The 22150-nt window shown below is 39.1% G+C and overlaps 1 protein-coding gene and 1 long non-coding RNA gene across 2 annotated transcripts in view; one reads left to right on the forward strand and one right to left on the reverse strand.

The window, feature by feature from the left end:
• ST6GAL2 (ST6 beta-galactoside alpha-2,6-sialyltransferase 2) overlaps nucleotides 1-22150 on the reverse strand; it is a 180267-nt gene that overhangs the window by 71722 nt on the left and 86395 nt on the right. The gene's annotated exons all lie outside the window — the stretch shown is intronic.
• LOC106014847 (uncharacterized) lies at nucleotides 5599-21952 on the forward strand. The gene is made up of 3 exons (XR_001186465.5): nucleotides 5599-9035; nucleotides 16428-16497; nucleotides 20012-21952. It is a non-coding gene; the product is annotated as an uncharacterized lncRNA (long non-coding RNA).

The following is a 22150-nucleotide window of genomic DNA, read 5'->3' on the forward strand; positions in this document are numbered from 1 at the left end:
TCTCTCCAATTTCTTAATGTTTCTCTGGAGCTTAGGGGACCAAACCAGGGCACAGTGTTCCAGTTGTGGCCTAATAAATGCCAAAGATGGTGGGATAATCACTTTCCTTGATCTGCTAGCTGTAGTCTTGCTGATACAGCCCAGGATACAGCTTGCTGCAAGGGCATACTGCTGGCTTATGTTCAGTTTGTTCCCTATTAGGACCTCCAGCTCCTTTTCAGCAGAGCTGAATCACTGTTTGGGATTAAAAAAATCTCAGATGTAGGACTTTGTATTTATTACATTTATTTTTTTTAAGCCTCATTCAAATCTTGTTGGCTCAGTCTTTTGTCAAAGTCTCTCAGTATGGTGGCTCTTCTTCCTGGCATATTTAATTCTCAGTATAGTGTTATTCGCAGATTTGAACAACTGTTGCTTTGAGGAAGGAAACTGTAGTAAGTAATTTCATAAAGCGCCCTAAAAATGGTAATGCAAGTTCTATTTATTGCAGTTTGGACTCCTACACCACAACAAAAGGCACTTTCCATTCTTGTATCTTTCTGCACCAACAGTCTTTCCAGAATAGTCCTTCCAATGATCAGGTTTAATTTAGTACCATGTGAAGTTAAAAGGAAAGGGTTCAAGTGACTGCTGGACAGGATGGAATTCATCCTCCTACATAGTTCCTGACTGATATATGAACTGCTGGGACTGGCATTAATCCCAGCAGCAGAAATCTGCTTGTGTATTTCACAGAGTTCTGGGTAAAGGAGTTTGTTGTTATGGGACCAACAAATTTAAAGGTTTTTATATCATGGATCAACCAGGATAGTGGGCCCCTGATACTCTGAAGAAACTCCAAAGGAGGGTAGCAAAGGGAGGAAATAGGACACATCAGAGCAGATGCTGAAAGCTTAGGAACAGAAGGGTGAGGAAGGAAGTACATAGTCTGAATCAAACTGTTCAGCTCCTGGCGCAGTGTGTTCCTGAAACAGCCCTTGCAGTCATTATTGTACCTCTCTTACACAGGATCACTCTATTCCTATTGGTATGTTCCTACCTCTTAAAAAAGGTACATACATTTTACTATGACTTTATTCATCTTGTCCATTCCCAAATAGTGTCGGAGAATTTTATTTTATTTTATTTTATTTTATTTTATTTTATTTTATTTTATTTTATTTTATTTTATTTTATTTTATTTTATTTTATTTTATTTATTTATTTTGAGTAAGCAAAGGGACTTCCATCAGTTCCTAGAATTAAGTGATCCATTGCTTGGTTACAATGTTACCAAAGAAAGATTTCCAAGAGTTTAATCTACATTAACTTTGATCAAAGCCATAATTTTTGAACCCTATTTATTTCTTAAAGCATTTTAAGCAAGGTTTCTCAGTTTGTTTGTACCTGCATATGTTTGTATGGAGTTATACAATTCCCCCTTAGTTAGAGAAACTGTGCTAAGCATATTAATTTCTTTTAATCTTCTTTAGAAATTAATCTCTCAAGTCCTTTAATCATTTTTGTCCTTTTCTGAATTACCTGCAGTTTGTTAAAACCTTTCTGGCAGAGATATGTTTAGAGCAGGGAGCAATAGTTTAGCTGCAACTTCCCTGTTCTCTGCACTTTGTCTTGGGGATCTCACCTCTCCAGCCAGGGATTCAGTGGTGAGGTTCTTAGCAATATTTGGAAAATGGAACAGTGACTTCCAATCATCTCCATCATCTCTAGTGATGGTGTTGGAGCTGAACCCTCTGTATATTGCTTGACTGAGGCAAGGGAACACAGGTGTTGCCAGTCCTGAGAAAGCTGTTGCCCTCCTAAATCAACACATATCACTAACTGAGATGTGCTCCTGAAGCTTCACATTTTTACATAAGATATAAATCAGATTACTTTGTACTGCACATGACATGCATGTGGAGCAGACTAATGCCAAAATATAGTTTTGTGCAGAAAAAGAATGAAAGAAAGTGGCATAGCATAGTGCAATTCCTTGGCCAAAGTGTAATCCTGCTTAATATAGGAACACAGACTGGGACTTGGGAGACATAAAGGTTGCTTTGCAGGTTTCACTTCCTGAGGAAGATTATACAGAAATTCAAATCCCAGCATGGGTTTTAACACACAGCTTCCAACAGCTGTTGAGTATCACATAAGGAATTGGCAAGTCTGCAGTAGCAGCTGTGTCTTGCCACATCCCTGGCAGTACCATAGAGCTGTAAGAGATGGAGGTGACTCAGGTACTTTTGTGAGGCATTTTCCACTTTGGTTGTATCAAAACAGAGCAGCTGTGGAGACACGCAAGATCCCACAATGTTACTTTCTCATATACAGATGAATGATTACAATTGTTAGGTATTTTTTAACCTGCAAAACAGTTAGTGATATGAGTTTCCATATATACTAAATCAAAATAAAGATTTTTGATCTTCAGAAGAGGAAATAAGTTTTGAAAGCAGGGACAATCTATTTCACATGGTCACATGCTTACGGGGGCAAAGTTGTGAATTACACTTGCAGTCTTGCTTCCTATTCCACCGACATTGTCTCAGATCCTTTATTTGCATTTGTTCCAGATACAAGAGGATGATGACCTTCTGAGAAAAATGATACCCGTTTTGACATGTATGAAAAACCTTCATGTTGTTTCCATCCCTGCTGGTGAAGAAAGAATGAAACCATAATGCAATAGTGCACTAGGTGGGCTTTTATTCAAAGTTGGATCAAAGAATACTGATTAAATAGGTTTACAATGACATTTTTTTCTGACATACTTTAGGGTGTTTGAGCTTTAATGTTGCTTTGTAATAGACTAGCAGCACACAAAAGCCACCCCTCAGATGAGAGCAGTAACATCTAGCTGGGAAATCAGCAGTGTCCTAACTCAAGATAATTCAATCTATTTCAAACATCTTACCCCTTAGCTCTGCAGGTTTTTTTTGTGAATCATTTTTTTTCTTTCCTCTACAGAATAAAAACAGAATCAGTTTTTGTCTGTAGTTGCTTTATTTTTTCACAGCAGCTAGCCATGCTTTTCAAATATTGAAATGCCTGAAGGGGTTAAGACAGGACATGGGCTATGTACAGTTTTCAGTGATTAGGGGTGAGGGCAAAAAGGGAATCATTTTCTTCTCTGCTTTTAGGACACAGACTACTGAGATGTGCAAGATTTAATAACAGGTAGCAAGCATTTCTATGGACTTGGTCTGTATTTGCAGCAAATTCTGTAACACCACACGCTTTCCACAGGGATTTCACAGAGCATGGAGTGCTGTCCATTGGGAGAGGGTTCTCTCTACTCACTTAATCTATTGTTTCTGATTATTTTCAGAGTCCGCAGAGACACTTTTGTATAATAATGTCTCTAGAAACAATGCATGCAAAAGAGCTAGTCTGGGAAATGAATATGTATTTACTAATATATTTTCATACAGAAGTTGAGCATCCATTTTAATGAAACTAAACTTGTACTAATGAATGACATTAAGCAAAGAAAGAGACATTATCTATCACTCTGGGGATTCTGTCCCCGGATTTCTAGGACACTGTGCAGAGTTCTACAGATTTGGACTTCATCTCCAAACACTCCAGATACAGCCCCTTCTCTTTTCCCCTCCCCCAGATTCAATAAAATTTACTATTCATTTGAACACTTCAGGGCATACACATCAACTGTTTATTACCAGAAACATAAAGTCTGGCACTTTCACAAAAAAACCTGTGAGGGTATACTTTAAAAAACTTGAGAAACAAACACTGTTCATGTCTATACAACCGAGCTTCTCAGTTCTGGAGCTTCCTTCCTTTTCTCACGCATCTGAAACCTGTACCCACACCAGACAGTTTGATTTGGTTCATAGATGTGTCGGTTTCTTGGTTCTTGCAGTAAGTTTGCCCCTCTATAGCCTCTACAAGACTATTGCAAGCCAAGGAGATTAATACTGTCTCTGCCCAAAGTCAGGAAAAATGTCTTGAAAGCTATTCTATTCAGTTTGATTTGGCAATGTTCTTTTCTCCTTCCCTAACTCCAGGCACTCAATGGAGTCTGGAGAGTGATTCAGCTGACTAGCTAAGAGGTGTTTACTTCAGGATGAGATGAATGCTCCCTGTGCTCTGTCACTGTATTGACTAGCTCTCCACTGAGTGTAATGGGCGTTTAAGGATCTAACTTATATATCAATACCTACTTGTAGATATCAGAACTTGGGTGTCTACAGTTTGGAGCTGTTGCTCCCTTTCCAGACTATATCCATAGGCAGAAGGTTTGGTAAGAAGATAGCTTTTAAATAGCTTTTAAATGCTGTTTTGAACAGATGGGCCATAAAAAAGTAGCTGACTATATTCATAAAAATGGAGAGATTAATGAGAATGTCCTGGCAAACCAAGAATTTGGGTCTTCTATGAGATTTAACATTGAAAGGAATAGAGGTGACAGAATGATTTGTTAATACACATTTGGCACATTTGCACTCTAGGACCAACCTCAACTTGACCACAGCATGATTCAAGGATGGCCCTCTTCAAACATGTCCACTGCAGGCCAGGAGCAGAGAACCCAAGATCTTGAATTCAAGCTCTGAGAAAGTTAAAGAAATGTCAGAGCATGGTTTAGGCTCTGACAGATGTGGATGTAGCAAACCTGTCCCAAACCAAACCTTCATCTGCTTCACACATATTTAAAAGGAATGTAAAAACAAATCAAGCAAAAAGAATCCCTGAAGCACAAAAAGTCAGAGAAAGACATCATTTTTCTCAGAAAAGTTATTCTCCTTGTATAATTAAGATTGTTCAATTTGAAGTAAATTCTCTCTTGTCTTATCTCTTTATGCTGAGGTGCTGTGCACTTGGCAAGCCTCTAGCTGAAACAGTGTCCTTCAGACCATTTGCAGACAATTTTGCAGTGGTCATAAGACAGCAGGAGAGTGTGTGCAGTGGTTTCAGGTTGTTTGGTGTGAATTAGCTGGAGTAGGGCTAGCAAGCTTACACAACATGCTTATTTCCCAACAGAATCCAATGGCTTTATTCACAAATAAAAGTGATCAAGCTGGTAAAAATGAAACCATTATTACACCGCCCAGAGACTCCATTTGCTTGGTATTCAGAAAGAAACCAGACATATTTCTGAAGTTCTGGGTCTAAGAACATCTTACCTTGTTGCACATAACCAGCTTAGGACCCCCACTTCTTTCACTCCATTCCATGTTGAATTGAAAGGCCTGAGGAAGCTGGGGTTGTTTCCCGTGGGAACACCTTGAGTGGGAAAAATTCATCTAAAGACTTACTTACATTAACAAGTCTTGCAGCTTTAGCTGCACTAGTAAAGAAACCATTCTAGCTTCCCTGGGTCCCAGTGCAATTATAATTGTTACATGTGCTTCTATTGGTACAGCTCATTCTGCTTCAGGCTGCAAAATGAGTTCCCCTAGTTCAAACGGTACTTTCATACTGGTATAACTACACCTGAACTGCAGCTTCTAGAAACAGATGTAAAACAAACATCGCTCCACACATTACCCCCCTACACACCTCTCTCCCACTCACCGCCTACACCCCCCCCCCCCAAAAAAAAAAAGTCTGTATCATCATGTGCAGGTGAAAATAGCTATTGCGAGATAAAGCTTCTCTAACATAGCCAGGCATAACTGGCAGGCAAACAAGTGGCCTTCTATATGCTGCAAGACGTAGTCCAGATATGCAAAGGTATCTCTACCCCACGTTCTCTCTTTATTTAGCAATGCAAAATCTCTTTCCCTATCATGTGCATCAGTAGGAGAGAAAATGACTGCATAATTTATGCTGAAACTCATTTGCTGCATTAATTTAGATAACTATGTTAAACATTTCTGAAGGTTTTTCATAACACATAATGCAACACTATTGATTTATTTCCCTTGGATTCTTCTTTCTGGATACCTCACTACTGCTTCTAAGCACACAAGCCTCTAAATCCCGCACAGCACAAGCTATGCACTTCTGACCTCCATTCTGCATAAGTAAAAAAATGCTTCACAGTAGTACTCAAGGAGTTTTTATTGTCCACATGTTCCTTTGCATAGTGCTTGCTCAGCCTCATGATCAGAGCATGATGCTCCTTTAACCTGTTTACCAGGGAAGAACTGATACTGTGAACCAGCCTTCAGAGCTGTCTTCCTTATCCATAAACCACAGCACAAATGAACCTGCAATAATTGCTAATGAACCCAATGTCTGAGGCAAGCAAAGATAAATGCAGATAAAGTGAACATCCCTGCTTCTACTACGGCCGGAGCTGGCTATTTCTCCTATGTCTCAATACAGCAATCTGTGGTCCCAGCACTAGAGAGTGTTGCGTGCCTTGCACACATGCTGCATGTGACTTTATAGTATCTAGAACCTGACTCACCCTATCCCTTACTCCACTTTTGGCTTCTCTATGCCTTCGAAGTGCTGTGAATTAAGCATGCAGGCAACATTAACAGACTGCAGGTTTACACCCTGAAAGACAAAATGCTATCAACACTGGCACTGTTGAGTTTTGTCAGGTCTTATATGCAGCAGATAAACAGATTTGCTCACCTTTTAATATCTTACTGAACCACAAACCCACCTGTACTAAAGACTCCTATTCCTCCACATCCAAAACACGATTGGAAAATACTTACTGGATGTGGGGGATCATGGCTTTCCCTTGTGTGTGGGGATAGTGAAATATTAGGAAGAAAGAGCCAGACAAGTGTACAGGACCAGAAAACCAACAGCAGACCTGCCAGAAGGTCAAACTGAACAAGCGTGAGAGTCACGATGATCTGCATGTGGAACCTGTGTGATCACCGAAATTGTACCTACTCTTGGCCAGATGCCTGGGTTGTGGCCTCCCAAGAGATGTTCTTCCTTACAACAGTTACTGTTTCAGCACAAACCGTGCAGATGTTTGCATGCTTTGTGTCAGCCAAGAATCCTTCTAATTCTAAATACACGTCCTTCAACATGTCTGTAGCTGAAGCCTGCATTTAAGGCAGATAAAAGTTCCGCCCTGTGTTACGGTTATCAGATTTTAAGAACAATAGTATGCTCTTTATAAAAGCGACCGAGCGAAACCAGAAGACATTATAATTTAAATGAGCGGTGTTTAGTTTCCTGTATCACTTGTAAAAATAGATGCAGCGTACGCTCTCTGTATTTCCATGCATGCATATATATATAATGACTGTCATTTACTTTGTACAAAGTATACAGGTTGAAATGACAAGTGTTTCTAAGTTAGGAAATGCTAGAAATAAGATTGCTCAAGAAACCTGAAGATGAGTCTGTCTGAATGATCCTGTGGCCCCCATATGTATAAGCAGGCATTTCTTTTTCCTTATGTAGTGTCTGCCTCTTTCAGGGCTCTGAGCAGCTGAGCACCACCCTGGGTGGTGATGAACCAGAATCATGCAGTGCTGGAATCAGCTAGTTGCAGTGCACCTGTCTCATGTAGCAAAATTCATCCCCAGCACAAAAGTTTTTAGCTCAAACAGTTTTGATTTCTGCCACATCAAATCACTGCATGATTTGAAAACATAAAATAGAGTATTAAGATTTGTTTTGTAAGCCATGATTTTTTATTTTTTTTATTAAAAATAAATAAATAAATAAATAAAGCCTACTCTTTCAGGAATCTTTTTTCCTCCTACCTGACCTCAGACTTTTCAAAAATTTTCACAAAGCCATCCTAACACCAGAACAATGCTGCCAGATCCAAGCCACAGCAAGGAGGGTTTAGAGATTCCAAGATCTACTAATGAAATAGGGAAAAGAAAGTGAATCTGAGAACCATTCAAGATAATTTACCATTTTTTCTTAGTGCTCCTGTCCTCCCACATCTGTTGCTTAATTTTTCCCACAAGAAATAAACTGGAGCACAACCAGTAAATTTCAAAGAAAAACATTTATAGCTCTCTTATATCTCCACCAGTCATTTTGAAGTCTGACATAAGAAGACCAGCTGCAAAGGATATGTTTACAAATGTGAATTTTTTGAACGATTGATGACCACATGCCAAACCATAAATGCCGAGTAATTAATTATCCAAAGTGCCTCGTGAATCATAAAGACAATTCATCTTTTCATTTAGCTGAGCCTTACTGCAGGACGTTATCAAAGTTGTATAAACCACATAAGCAAGAGGAAAAGTATGTTCCAATGTGGTCTTAAGTATTAAGATAACTAAAACCCACCAAAATTCAAATGCATATAATTTTATTTAACTAAACTGTAAGTTATTTTTTTCTTTATTAATTAATTCCTAAGTCATATATCTACTACCATGCCTGAAAGCACGTGCGACTTTTGGCTTCTAACACCCTTCCGTAGACACTGAGTTTTTAACATATATGAAAGTTTACCTTCTCTATCTAATCTGGAAACACTTGTTAGAAGAAAGGTTGTGTGCCTAAGATCCAAGCCCTGAAATGAAGAGAACTGGGCTTCCAGCTCCACCCAGGACTTCTCTTTTGTGCAAAGGTCTCCAAGTTACCAGCTGCTTTTACATCAAAGCTGCTATTAAAACCTTCCTATATACCAGGTCTCTTGTGAGGATGAAGTCATCAGTAATAACTAGGTTACAGATCTAAGGGTGTTGAGGGTAATCTAAGTACAGACTACATTTCGTACACACAAACAGGTCAAAACCTCTGTCTTGGATTTACAGCTACATTCCACTAGGGACAAAAAAACATCTTTACAGACAACAGGCTAAGTTCACTGGAAGATTTCACCAATATAATTGGCAGCAGCTTCCTAGGGAGAGGAGCTGCCTGAGGGATTGGGTACTGGGGCAAAAGGACATTAAACACACTGTAAGCTGCAGACTGCAGACAGTGCAGGAGCATTCCCACTGAGAGGTAATGGATGATGAAGAGACACAGCCAAATAGTCTCTGCAGAGCTCATGAGCCCCGGCTGTGCTCAGGAAAGGATTTCTTCCAAAATCCTGGACCTTCCTCCCATGGAGCAGAGCAGGAAGAGCAGAGGAGGAAGCTGCTTTGAACGAAACTATGTGTCCAGTGTGTTCAAAGGGGACATGGCTGATGCAGGTATGTTTTATTTTTAATGGAAGTGGCCCAGGGAAACTACTTTTTGGATTGTGTATGAATATATTATCTGTTCCAACATGTGCTCAGCCAGTTAGTCTCCGTGCTGCAAAACATAGTGATGAAGAGAGTGGGGTGTTCTTGCGAGGCTTCACTGACTCAATGGGATCCTCACTGATGTGCAGGCAGCATGCATCCTAAAAAAAGACTGAAGGAACTAGCATCTTGTGCACACAACGCTTTGCGTGCCACCATACTGAATGGGTCTGTAGGTGGTGTTAAACTTGGAGTGTGGTCTGTCATTTGGTATGCCAGTGCACTAAAAAGAGATTGGCAGGAAGATATTGTCTAGGAATATAAATGCTATGTGTTAAGTGGGGTTTTTATTTGAAAGCTAGGTGAAAAATGGTTTTGTTATTGCACTGGCTTTTGTTTGCTTGTGTTATTTCAAAGATGTGGCATTTGGTTTTATTGCATTCTCACAAGTTTGAAGCTATTTAGTAGAAATCCTGGAAGCTCTGTTATCACAGTAGACCACTGCACATTCAGAAAATCTGTCTATCATTTGGATGTTGCTATAGCAACAACCTAGTTCCAGCTGGAAAAAACTGGTTCACTTGTGCCTGCATACTCTGTACTACAAGCTTGCTTTCTCCCATTGAGCAGCAGCAAAATGTCTTTTATCATTTGAGGCATAAAATAACACCTGGGGAAGGGAACTCCAAGGAAAGGACACCACCTTACCCTCCTGACATTCGTTAGTAAGCAACTTATTTGCTTCCAGATTAATAAAATGTTGCATTTCTGAAATACATTTCTGATAATTATTACCATTTTTGTTGCTGAACTCAAATCTATATTAAGAAGAGCATTTTTTTTTCAGCTTTTTAACCAATTAAGCACTTTCTCAGCATTGCTATAAATAAAGATGCCATTTTCATGGTAGTTATCATCAGTTCTCCACCAGCTATTGGAAGGGGTGTGCGCTAACCCAACAACTATAGTAATTACAAACGATCTCCAGATGGTACCATGGCAGGCCAAATTGACGGTATTTTTAGGTCCAAAAGCTTATCTTCCCAGTCACAAGCAAGGAAGTCTTTCAAAACGTGCCTGAGGCTTCCCAGGAGGGAAGGCAGGATGTGTGCCTCGTGCCCCTTCTGGATCCAGAGGCAGAGGAAGGATCTCTCGTCTGCTGATCCAAAGTCAGATCACTGCTGGTGTCAGTGACACAGAACATGAGTGCTTAGGCTACACAGGCTGTTTACTTAGGACAATATGGTTTACTTGCCCCAGCTGTCAAAACTGTCCAGACATCAGGGCAATATGCTGGTAAAATGCCAACTTTCCAGTGCAAAGAGAAAAAGGGTGATGTAGCTAGTCCATCACTTTTTGAGCAGCAAAATTTCCACAGGGTAAAGGAAGCCTTCTCATGCGCCCCCATTGATTGTGGATGTCTTTGATTAGGTTGTGCAGGTGAACAAGAATGATGCTGAGACTTTCGGTCACTTTTTCCTTTCCCTGCCTTCTGATAAAATAAGCGCTAGTTTAATTCATGCAGACAAAGCCCATGAAAGCATAAGGTTTGTGTCTGCATTGATAAGGAGAAGGAAAAAGAGGAGTGCCATAGTGGTAATGGGTAGCTAAAAGCACAGTTGATCAGGCCATTAGTATGTGATCTGGGGTTTCCTATATAACTATCTTCATGCAAAAAGCATGAAAGTTCTCACGCGTTAAAAAAGTCAGATGCCAAACTGCTTGCAGGACTTGGTTGTTGTCAGTCTTTTCTTGTTTGACTTCTTCAAAGGGCAGTCATGGCCTAGTCTGTGCAGCACCGTCACAGCTGTGTTCACGTACAGCCCGGTATTCTCTCTGAGTGATTTTTTATTACTTCTCACATCTTTTCCCTGTTTCATTGGCAAACTCACCTACATGAATGGGAAAAAAATAGAGGAAATTATATTATTTTTGTAATTTAAATAGTCGACTCTTTCTGAGGATCACCTTTGATAGATCGTTGGTATTCTGCAGACCACAGGCAGAGAAACACAGCTCTAAATGACCTCAACACACATATATCCTTTGTGATATATATTGTGTCACATATATCCTTTTAATCTTGCACCCTGTCTTGCACAGCAGAGACATCGCTTTTCAGTGTTATCTGTGTCTCTGCCAGATTCTTTAAAGCTTCAGTCTGTTTTATCCCAACAGTGAATAACACACTGGCGGTTTTAACAGTGGAGAAGTTTCTCTTTTGCTTCCTTCACCTCACACCGGTAGAGCGTTGAAGTTCAAACTACTGAGCTGCCTCCCCACTAATGTGATGCAGAGGTACTTGCCTAACAAATATCACCCCCAAATAATGGACCGGGGAATACAGGGATTACTAATGCAATTGGTTCTTCCCTCCCACCCCCACCCCCCTCCCCTAGAAAACAGTCACCTTCTCTCCTCCCTCTTTTGTATCTCAGTTGTTCTCAGAGATCTCTGATGTGCAAATGTCCCTGTGCGGGTGGATGGAGATGGGTAAGACAGATCAACAGGCTACAACAAGAAGATATTTCATGGAAGAATTTGTTCAGACAGGCCTGGGCCTGTCAAAACTGCTGGAGCTGCAACTGTGGGTAGGATCTTGTTCTCTCCACTTAAGGTTCCTAGTACTTAGAAAGAAAAGAAAAGAAAAGAAAAGAAAAGAAAAGAAAAGAAAAGAAAAGAAAAGAAAAGAAAAGAAAAGAAAAGAAAAGAAAAGAAAAGAAAAGAAAAGAAAAGAAAAGAAAAGAAAAGAAAAGAAAAGAAAAGAAAAGAAAAGAAAAGAAAAGAAAAGAAAAGAAAAGAAAAGAAAAGAAAAGAAAAGAAAAGAAAAGAAAAAGAAAAAAAAAAGAAAAGAAAAGAAAAAAAAAAAAAGAAAAGAAAAGAGGAAAAAAAAAGTCCGAATGTTTTTCTCAAGACATCATTCTGCTTTCAGCTCAAGTGATGCATCTATTTTATGCCTGGAATCCTTAAAATGCTATGTGGTCTAACATCTTTTATCTTTGCTAGTTCCCTTATGCACTTCACCCATAGCAGAATCATTAGGGACATTTATGAAGTTAATAACATGCACAATAAGCTTAGCTACTTAGTCATTTTTCTCTTTCTTGTGTCACTTATCCACCTACACATGTGGTCTTTATAGATGGGTAGGCTTCCTGGACAGGTAAAACCAGGAAATACACCTTCTAGTAATGGCACAAGGTACTATTTAATTTGTTTTTAATGTGATTTGTGATGCACTCTGGCCGATAACTTATCTTTCTGGTTGACAGAAACAGCCACTTTTGCATACCTGTTAGGATCCTTCCTAAATTCATTTAAGCAGTCGTATTGTTAAGATTGTCTTCCACTGAAGGCTGCCTTATTGTTCTACCCTAAGTGTGGGATTTATTCTTCCAACAGATTGTTTTGCTGTCCGCTCATCCTTTTCTGAGCCTGGCTGGCCTGAGAATCCAACCTGTCTCTTGCAAGTTATGTTGCGGCGCTCTAACTATAGCCCAAGGGATCAGTGTTGAACAACATGATTTTTTAATGAGCACACTCAGTGTGGGTTGCTCTTGTTTAACATAAAAGAGAAGCATAATCCCTGCTCCAAGCCATTTGCAATCTAAGGGCTGGATTGTGGCTGTAAGCCACATCCGGTAGTGGGGGGAAGGTGCAGAGGGAAGTGTTCCTGAAGGCATTTTTACCAAGGTTGTGGGAGCTCAAAGATCAGCAACTGCTGCTACGCTCATGTATAAACATGTGGAACATGAGTGACATGAACTACCGGCCCAGATCTCACTCCAGGGAGAGAGATATGAAGTTTCTGTATATGTCTGAATGCCAGAAACTACACAGAGGTGAGAAGGGTCCTTGCCCCCACTCTCCTTTGCTTGTGCAGGTGGACATACAGGATTGTTATACGTGGTTGCAGCAAAGCAGACACGGCCTCCCTCCACAGCTTGTTACCACTGACACGGATAAGGCAACCAAAGCAATTGTCTCCCTGGGTAAACAGGTTGCACTTGTTTAAATAAGAGGGGCAGAGAGGCATTTGTGTTCAGACAAATAGTTGAACGGAGGCCAAGAAAACTAGGGTCAAGAAAGGTACTTTACATCTATGGCTGCTTAATCAGGGTCACCAGAGGTGGCATCATGATCCACGCATCTGGTCAGATGCTGCTCCATTCAGAGGCTGCTTCCTTTTCATGACCTGCTTTTGAATCTAATAACACACAAAAGACCTGCATCTGAAATTTTTACAGTAGTGGGCTTTTTGAGACTAAGCCAAACCAGTCCTTCAGTGGAAATAAAAAATAAAAATAATAAATAAATAAATAAATAAATATCTTGCTCAACCAAGGAAGAAAAGCTTTTATCACTGCACAGGAAGAACATCCAAGCGTCTGTTCCTAAACAGCCAGCTGTTTCTTAAAAAATATTTTCTGCAGGAGATAGCATTAAAAATAGGGAAAAAAAAAATCTAGTCCTCATGCTGGCAAACAAAACCTTCCAGGTAAGAACTGATACTATAGATTCAGAGATTTTATTTTGCTCTTGACATCAGAGAAACATTTTGCCAAGGCAGAGAAAAAGAGAAGTATGGTAGTAAGGAAATGGTTGGGGAAGACATTGCAAGAGTGGGAGGAGTAAATTCTGATTAGAGACTTGGGAATCCATCAGAGAGCAAAGGAATTGCCATTAGGGAAGAAGAATGGGAAGAAAGAAACAGAGAACAGGAAAGAAGAGTCAGGAAGATCCACAGCACTAGCAGCAGGTCTACATCCATATACAGAAAAGACAAAACGGTGGAAGGAAGACTAACTGAGACAAAGGCAGATGAAATGAAGCTGTCTGGAAACTGGAATATTTTTAGACTGAAGGAACAAAATTTCTCCCTGACCAGTGAAAAACTGACATCATTTTGCAAAACTTAATGTTTTGTAATCAATGTCTTTAAGTAGTCCTATTCTAATGATAGAAATATGCATTTGGCCTTTAAAAATGCAACACAATATACATAAGGCACAAAAACTGGACTGTTGCAAGTCTAAAGTCTCTAAAAATGTCAGAAATGCATTGTTCTGATAAGACTCATGTCGTCAAAGTAGTACAATCTTCCATCTGTGGCAAAGCTCCCAATATAATTTCTTTTGTATGTGGAGAGTATACAATTATTAAGTAATTGTTAGCCTAAAATACTTGTGCATACAATAAGAATTATACTAGTATTACTACCTTAAAAAAACAAACATTTGATTAAGTTAAAGTACTGTAAAACCTGTTCTTATATCAGGTTAGAGGAAGACAAACTGGCAGCTCAGGCAGCCCTAATTTTCCAGTGTACCCATGCTTATACAAGAGAACCAGAGTAGCTGCAATGGCACCTAAAATGAGGCTGCAAATGGGAAGACTGAAATCCATCCACAGCCCTAGAACCCCTGCCTGGGATATGCCTGCAGTATGTCTACAAGTTTAGTAGACTAAATATAATAAACTTATATAAATAACTTTATATTTATATTTAATTAAATATACATATTTATAAAAATATAAATTATAACAATAGTAAATTTATTGTCATATATAAACACTAAAGATACCAGTGTATGTGGACAAAAGATTGAGTAAGCTGAGTACCTTGTTCCTACCCAAACACAGAACCTTCTCTTTAAGACCTCCAGTCAGAGACAACCGGTAGGCATGTTCAGCGTGCGTTTAGTGCACATGGACAGCAAAGGGTCCGGGCTCACTCCAAAACATAGCTGAGAAAGGTTAAAGCCTGTATATAAGGCATGAGAGAGTTGCTTCAATCACTTCATCAAGCACAAAAATATGCAATCCTATATTTCTGCGTCTGTAACCACCACACCAAATAGACTGCAGACGAGGTTGAATAAGGCACTGTCCCACTCTTTTATTGAGCTGGGGGGTGATGCAAGCAGGGAGGCAAAAATCATAGGTATATAAGAAGAGGTGTGCATGGAGACCCTGATCTAGCTTTGGCCAAGGGCAGACTTGCCTTTACAGATGGATATTTTCAGCATCTAATGCAACCTCCCTGAAGCCTTTATGGACAGTACAAGAATGTAACCTTTTAATTAGGAGCATATGCACCACAGATAACCTTATCAGACCTGAACACAGGCACACACAGGTTGAAAATATTTGGCCTGAAAACGTAGATTCTTCTTGCAGCTTTGCCAAGCATATCTGTGCCAATTCAATCAAACACAATAATGTATTGTTAAGTAATGAGTTTCCTAAAAAGGGCCAAACTCTATGTGATGCCTCATAGGAACAACTATGTGAGTGGTCCTTTTGTGCACAAGGCTCTACAAGTTAATGCAATCTGAAACCAGCATCACTTTCATTTATCTGTAGTTTCTTTCTAAGGGAAAGCTGACTATGGCCTTGCAAGAATAAATGGGGAGGTGTGCAGACTTTCAGGCTTGGTTATTCTTAATTACTGGTACAAATGTACATGCACGTGAAATATCTGATGAGGTTCTGGAAACACACTTCCAAAAAACTGACTCTAGCTCCCTGATATCACAGTCACATCTCACACAATTATTATAGTGTTTTTTGCTTGTTTGTTTGTTTGTTTTTGTCCAAAATGTCCAAATAATTATTCCTGCTTTAAGAATTAGAGTGGTGTTATGATGTATTAAAATAAATAAATAAATAAATAAACCTTCAAACTACTTAAATCTACTTCAGAAATGAAGCTTAATCTGACCTCCTCCTGGCTGGAATTCTGGGCTTCCCCTTGCAGGTCTGGTAGGGGAAGGGGCAGGTGTTGATGACTACACACTGGACCATATACAGATGCCAAGATGCCATGCAGGGGACATTCTGCTATTGGATTTTACTCATTGTCCTGCAAGTAGAGCCAAATGTTCTTAATGGCTCATGGCCACCTGCTGAACTCTTCTGCAGAGTGCAAACAGTGTTTGTACATTCTATCCTACCTGGAATTCTGCTACAGGACCTGGCTGTTTAAACAGTGGCTGAAAGTTTTCTCATTTCTTGCCTGCCTTTAGTCACTGGAGAGATGACCTAAGAGACCTCCTGCTGTTTTCTACCCTCCTCTGGCCTGAGAACCAGGACAGCTTCCCTGCTGGTTCTGTTGCAGTGAGCTCAGGGCACAGTTACTGTGTAAATAAATTAGTCACTTCAGAAGTCAGCCATACAATGAGAGGCATTATGCCAGGTTCAAACAAAAAACATAGGCCAGGTAAAGTCTGCAGAGGTATGACATTTTACATTGTCAGGAAAGCTGGTCTCATCATTTGCTATTATTTTGTTTTTGAGACTGTGAATGCTTCCTATGTCACCCTTTGTTTCCCCATGTAACATTTTTGTTCCTTGCAGGAATGTGGCCATAGAAAAACAAGGAATGTAGGAGAATGGGAAAAAGTGACAAGCAGTGGCATATCAAAAGGTTTGTATGCACAGTGGATGCAACTAATGTCTTGATATACACACTAATCAGCAATGTGCAAAAAGACTTCTGAAGCTTACAAATAATCAAGCCCTCAACACAGGCAAGCAGTTGCCCAATATTCTCTTTAGGGTTTCTCCAAGAGACAATAAAGCCTGAGGCAGTGTTTTGTACATCCTTTTTGAGGTTTCCAAACATGTCAACAAAACTTCATGGTCAATAATACCAATCAGTAGGAAACTAGAAATTATACATACTTGTGCAATCTCTGGAACTCACTCAAGTATGACCTAGAAAGCTATGGGTAATGACATTGTCATCACTGAATTTCTGTTACACTTATCCTGATACTTTGGTGAAATAAGCTGTCTGATTAATGACATTATAATTATTATACTCTGCTCATTGCATAACAAAAGCATACAAACAAGAGAAAATAAGAAGAAAACAGAAGACATACAAGCGTATATTCACAATTAATGGAAAACTTTACCATGCCAACTGAATTGCCTTAAAAATAACCATGACAGTTCAGTGTTGGATGTGGTTCATAGTGCTGCATGGATTTGCGGAGAGGTTGTGGAGCCTCCTTCTCTAGAAATATTCAGAACCCTACTGGATGCCATCCTGCACAATGTACTCTAAGTGATCTTGCTCAGCAGAGGGCTTGGACTAGATGATCTTCAGAGGTTCTTTCCAACCTCAACCATTCTGAGATTCTGTGGTTCTGTGATTCTGACACACATTTAATGGTCATAATGCTAACATCCTCCATGTCCTCCAGCATGCTCCAAAAGAAACATATTTAATTTCCAATGTGCCCTTATTTAGTAATACAAAAGCTGGTCCTGTGTAACTGAGGGCTCAAAATTTGTGTTTTCTACCATGGATAGTTTCCCTAACCTAGAAGACTACACTTGACAAACAGGGAATTTACCAAGCATTTGGCCATTAGCACTCAAACGTGCCTTATTTTGCATGTGTGGTCACCCAAACAGCAAAAGTCTTGCCCCATTTCCCTAGTGCTACCAGTCTTCTGTCACCTGGAAGCACAGAGAACTTCAGCTTCTGTTTTCAGGCATTAAGAAAATGGAAGCCTGAAAGCCATAGGAGTTGTGAATGAGCTAGGGCTTCTGAGTGTACAAATTGGGTACCCTTGTTCTTTAAAATACTATAAAAAATGAAAAATCTGAAAAACATTTAAACTGTCTCAGAACAATAATTTGCAGACTTCCTTCAACTATTAACCATCAGGTATTTCCTAATAGGTAGCTGTTCAAAATTGCCTTCTGCTTTTCCAAAACAAAACAATGACTTCTCACTACCAAATTTTCAAATTTTACTTGGAGCTGAAATTACTGGTTTCAGTTAAAAATTCTGAACAGATGCCCGTTGATTTTACATGATGAGTGAACATCTCAGGTCTGGTAAAACCATCTTCAGAGCCACATCTCGTGTTGGTGAGGCAAGGATCCTTTAGTAAGGGAACAGAACTGTCACAAAAATACCTGATATGTGATCTTCAGGTAGTGAAAATCAATCTAGGTCAAACATGTTTGTTGCTTGTTGCCTTCAAGGTGTTGGTCTGTGAGTCTGCTGAGGCACTGATAAACACCCAATTTTCACTATACAAAATCTGGCTGCCCCTATTCCAAGAGGATTTTTTTGTCTGTGTCTAAAGAAAACCATGGAAGAATACATTTAGTTCCACAAAGTGAGAATAGATAAATTTAGTACAGTCAAAGTGTTATGTGGGGAGGACACAAACACACAAGATTGAGGTAGTTCTTTCAGCCAAATATTTTCTTGCAGTAAACACTAAATAAAACCTATGGGCTATTCTCAGAAATCTCTCATCTGAAGTCATGGACTGGTTAAAAACTGACTACCATGGTGTTCCAAGGGAATGTATTCCACATTTGCAATTAAGTTCAGGACAGGAATGAATTACATGGATCAGCTATAATCCAGGGCTTCTACATCCTGGCTATCTCTTCAGTCTGTAAAGACAAGTAATTATTGTTTGTCCAGGGGGCATGTGACACTGATATCAAGAATCCTTCTCTCAGATAATTCCCTAAAGATTTGATATCTGGTAGCTCTGGATAGTAAGGGAAGGGAATAACTCCCTTTTTTTTTCCTTGGCCTAAAACAGCACTGTTGTTGACCTGAATGCATTATAAATGTCAGTGGCAAGATTTGAAATTATTTTTATTCAAATTAGATAGTTTCTCAGAGTGCAATAAAATAATTTTATGAATGCTACTCTTTTTATTATAAGCTTTCAAAAACTGCTTTTCAAAATAAATAATTCTCAGACATTTACATTAGAAGAACAATACTGTAAATAATGAGCTCAAACACCTCAGGGACTTTAGCACAAGTAATATTGTAGACTTAAATATAAGTCATTTTTTAAGCTAAACATGGTCACGACCTCTTTCAGTAGGTATGACGTTTTTCTGATAATAACAGTAACAACAATAAAAACATTTTTCACTTCTGTAGTTCTGAAGCTTGATTGAATGTTTTTTAAAAAATCATGATTTCTTTTTTTCTTCATTGTGGTTATGAATGGCAAGTTTCATCTCTGGAAATAGTAGAGTGACTGAGTCATAAATCTTGCAAAATCAGTGCTTGGAATAAGCATAATAATTCAGACTTAACTATGTGGTCATAAATAGGTTTCTTTAATACATAATAGGGTCCAAAGTTTCATAACTTTCATAATAAATCATTCTTTGGTCTCAAAAAATAGCATGGTTCTTGCTCAGATGTGTTCATTTAGATTTATAATTTCTTTTAAACTGGTTCATGTGACCCTAGCTTCAATATCACTTGTGAGTTCTGTAAGCAATATAAATCTTTGTTGGAGAAGACTAATAATTTGTCCTAAAAAAACGTGGCTATATTGAATCACTCTGGTGTCATTACATTAATTTTGTGTTATCTTAAAATCTTTAAAATAATTTCTTTCAACATTCTAGGTACTTCAGCTCTGTAAGGAAAATAGCCATATAGAGGGGTGTCACATTAAGTGATGGTACCATTAGTACCAAAACAAGGGGTTGGAGGTGGGGACGGGGGTAGGGGGAACACAAAATAGCCCAGGCTCCATTCACATAATCAGTATGTATCATTAGTAACAATCAGATGTACTGACCAGTGAAGCAATTTGCAGGCAGGACTTTGTGAGTGAGAAAATCCAGAATTTTTTACCAGCTGCACCACAGTGTTCCTGTGAGATGTTAGCCTCCTCATTCAACTTGTGCAATGTTGCCAAGCCCACTTATACAAATTAATCAACCAGCTCTTCCCCTCCTCTTAAGCTCTAAGATTTAATAAATAATAATTAAAAAGGCTGTAGGTACTGTAGGTACATTTTGCTTCTTTGCTTCCAAGTTTGATGGAAGTAATATTTTTCAAGTTCCCACCACCACCTTTCAGAAACACACATATGCATTATTATATTCCCAAACAGAATTTATACTCTCATGCAATGTCTTGGCTCCAGGAGCTGGAACATTCAAAAGAAATCTACCATAAGATCTGCATTGGAACCAAGAACTGGATAACTTCTGTTCTGGAGAGTCCAGCTTTCCTGCTTGCAGTGAGAATGCTCTTCCACTGACTGCAACTGTTTCATGTGGATTTACAAAGATTTGGTTCATATTTACAGGTCTCTGAACTGCTCAAGAGAAAGGTATGTTATTCATGCTGCATGAAGAATGCTGTAATGTCTAGCTTTGAAGTCTGCTCAACTGTTGGCCAGAGAGCTGATGAGACTTACTCAATTTCTAGAGTCCTTCTCTAAAATCGTTGTCCTTCTGTAAAATTGTTGCATTTGTGTAAATAGTAGATAAAGTGCCGGTAGGTGGCATTTGAAAATATTTACTATAGTTCCTGTGTGTTACTAGACCAATAAAGATATGTTACTGTATGTACACTGCAAGTGCTTTTCTCTCTGGAAATCCTCACATCAGACTGTAACAAGACGGGTTGCATCCTGTACTCTGTTACACTGGTGCATGTTAGTGTTAACTCCACCTCACTTCTTTGAGTGCTGGTGGTGTGAAAGAGGTGTCAAGTGTAGCACTGCAATGCCCTCAGTGTGTGACTGCCTTTGGGCTCAAACACATTTCCCTTAACCTTCACGCAGACCAATGTTGTGAATACTGTCTTGCAGTGGAAGCACATTTTCTGTAACACTGACTTTCTGGAATTGTATTTTTGTAAGATTTAACTGCATACAAAACAACTGTTACGACAGTCTTCTTTGATCTTTGCACAGACTTCCATGCTTATCTTATTTTACCGCACTTTGAAGTAATTGTAAACAATGGTATGGAAATATAGAACGAAATCTCTCTAGAGAAGGATGGGGAAATTACTGCAGTAGAAGAACCATAGAATACATAGCTACAAGGGACTATAAGAGGTTGCACACTGTAAGCATTTGATTTAGCATGGATTTGGGAAGATTACTGCAGTATAATAATGTCAAATCAATTTAGAATCATTCTTTGCAGCAGTATAGTGTTTAAAAGGAAAGAGTCTTGTTTCTGAATGTCTGACCAAATGAAGTTGAACATTCTCTTTTTCAAGATAGGTTTCAACATGTGGACTCTGCATTTATTCCAACTCCTTGTATTCCATGACAGTGTAACTTCTGAGAGTTATTGTACTTATAGTTGGTGATTTCTTTTCAGAAATTCAAGAGGGAGCAGAATCAAACCTGGCATACCACAAAATTTTATGTAGTGGTTTTGTAAAATGAGAAACAATATTGCTTGAAGTAGAAGGGGAAAATGGTTCTCTGGTGGGCTTTTCTACAGCAGCAAGGGAAAACTAGCAACATGGTGGAAAGTAATTTTATATTTTGACCTCTCAAATTTTCACTAAAGCACTTTCATGTTCTATGAGAACTGTGCCATAACTCCTGTGCCAATTATTTTAATTCTTTAATCTCTTTCTATTACTGTGTCAAATCTGAGTTTCTTAATCCCTTTCCTTACTGGAAGGGGAAAAATCTGTCCTCCACATAAAAAGATATATGTGATATTAACAGGCTGAAGAGACAACCTGTGAACTTGTTTGTGTTTTATCAAGAAATGAATCATAAAAGTGAGAAACTGGCTCTGAGAGTTAAGGGAAAAGAAGAAGATGTGGCATGGGGCTGATTTCACATGCACTGGTATAGACCGTAAGTAACTCTGATGAAGAGGCAGTGGCACAGGGGCCAGTGACACCACGAGCACTGCCCATCAGGATGTCTCATCTATCTGTACAGTAGAGGTACATGAGGGTAATTTTTTGTTTATTGTCACTGTAGATATGCTGCTTTTCCTACGCTACTTAGTCATCCAGTAAAGATCTTACAAGGTAGCTGGAAAACTAGAGAAACAAGCAAAAGCTTAGCTATTAAAGCATATATACTATTTGTGAGGATCTGCAGACTTCTGGGTTTTCCAAAATGCTTCTTATATACTCAGGAACCACCGCGAGGGACTAAAAATGATCCAAGGTCATTTATACATCTGGAAACCCAGGGGCACATACCTATCTTGCCAAAAAAAAACAAAAACAACAACAACAACAAAACAAACAAATAAAACAACCACCATCAACAAAACTGACTTTTCAGATAGGGAAA

The sequence above is a fragment of the Anas platyrhynchos genome, chromosome 1 (assembly GCF_047663525.1).
Source record: "Anas platyrhynchos isolate ZD024472 breed Pekin duck chromosome 1, IASCAAS_PekinDuck_T2T, whole genome shotgun sequence".
Classification (NCBI taxonomy): domain Eukaryota; kingdom Metazoa; phylum Chordata; class Aves; order Anseriformes; family Anatidae; genus Anas; species Anas platyrhynchos.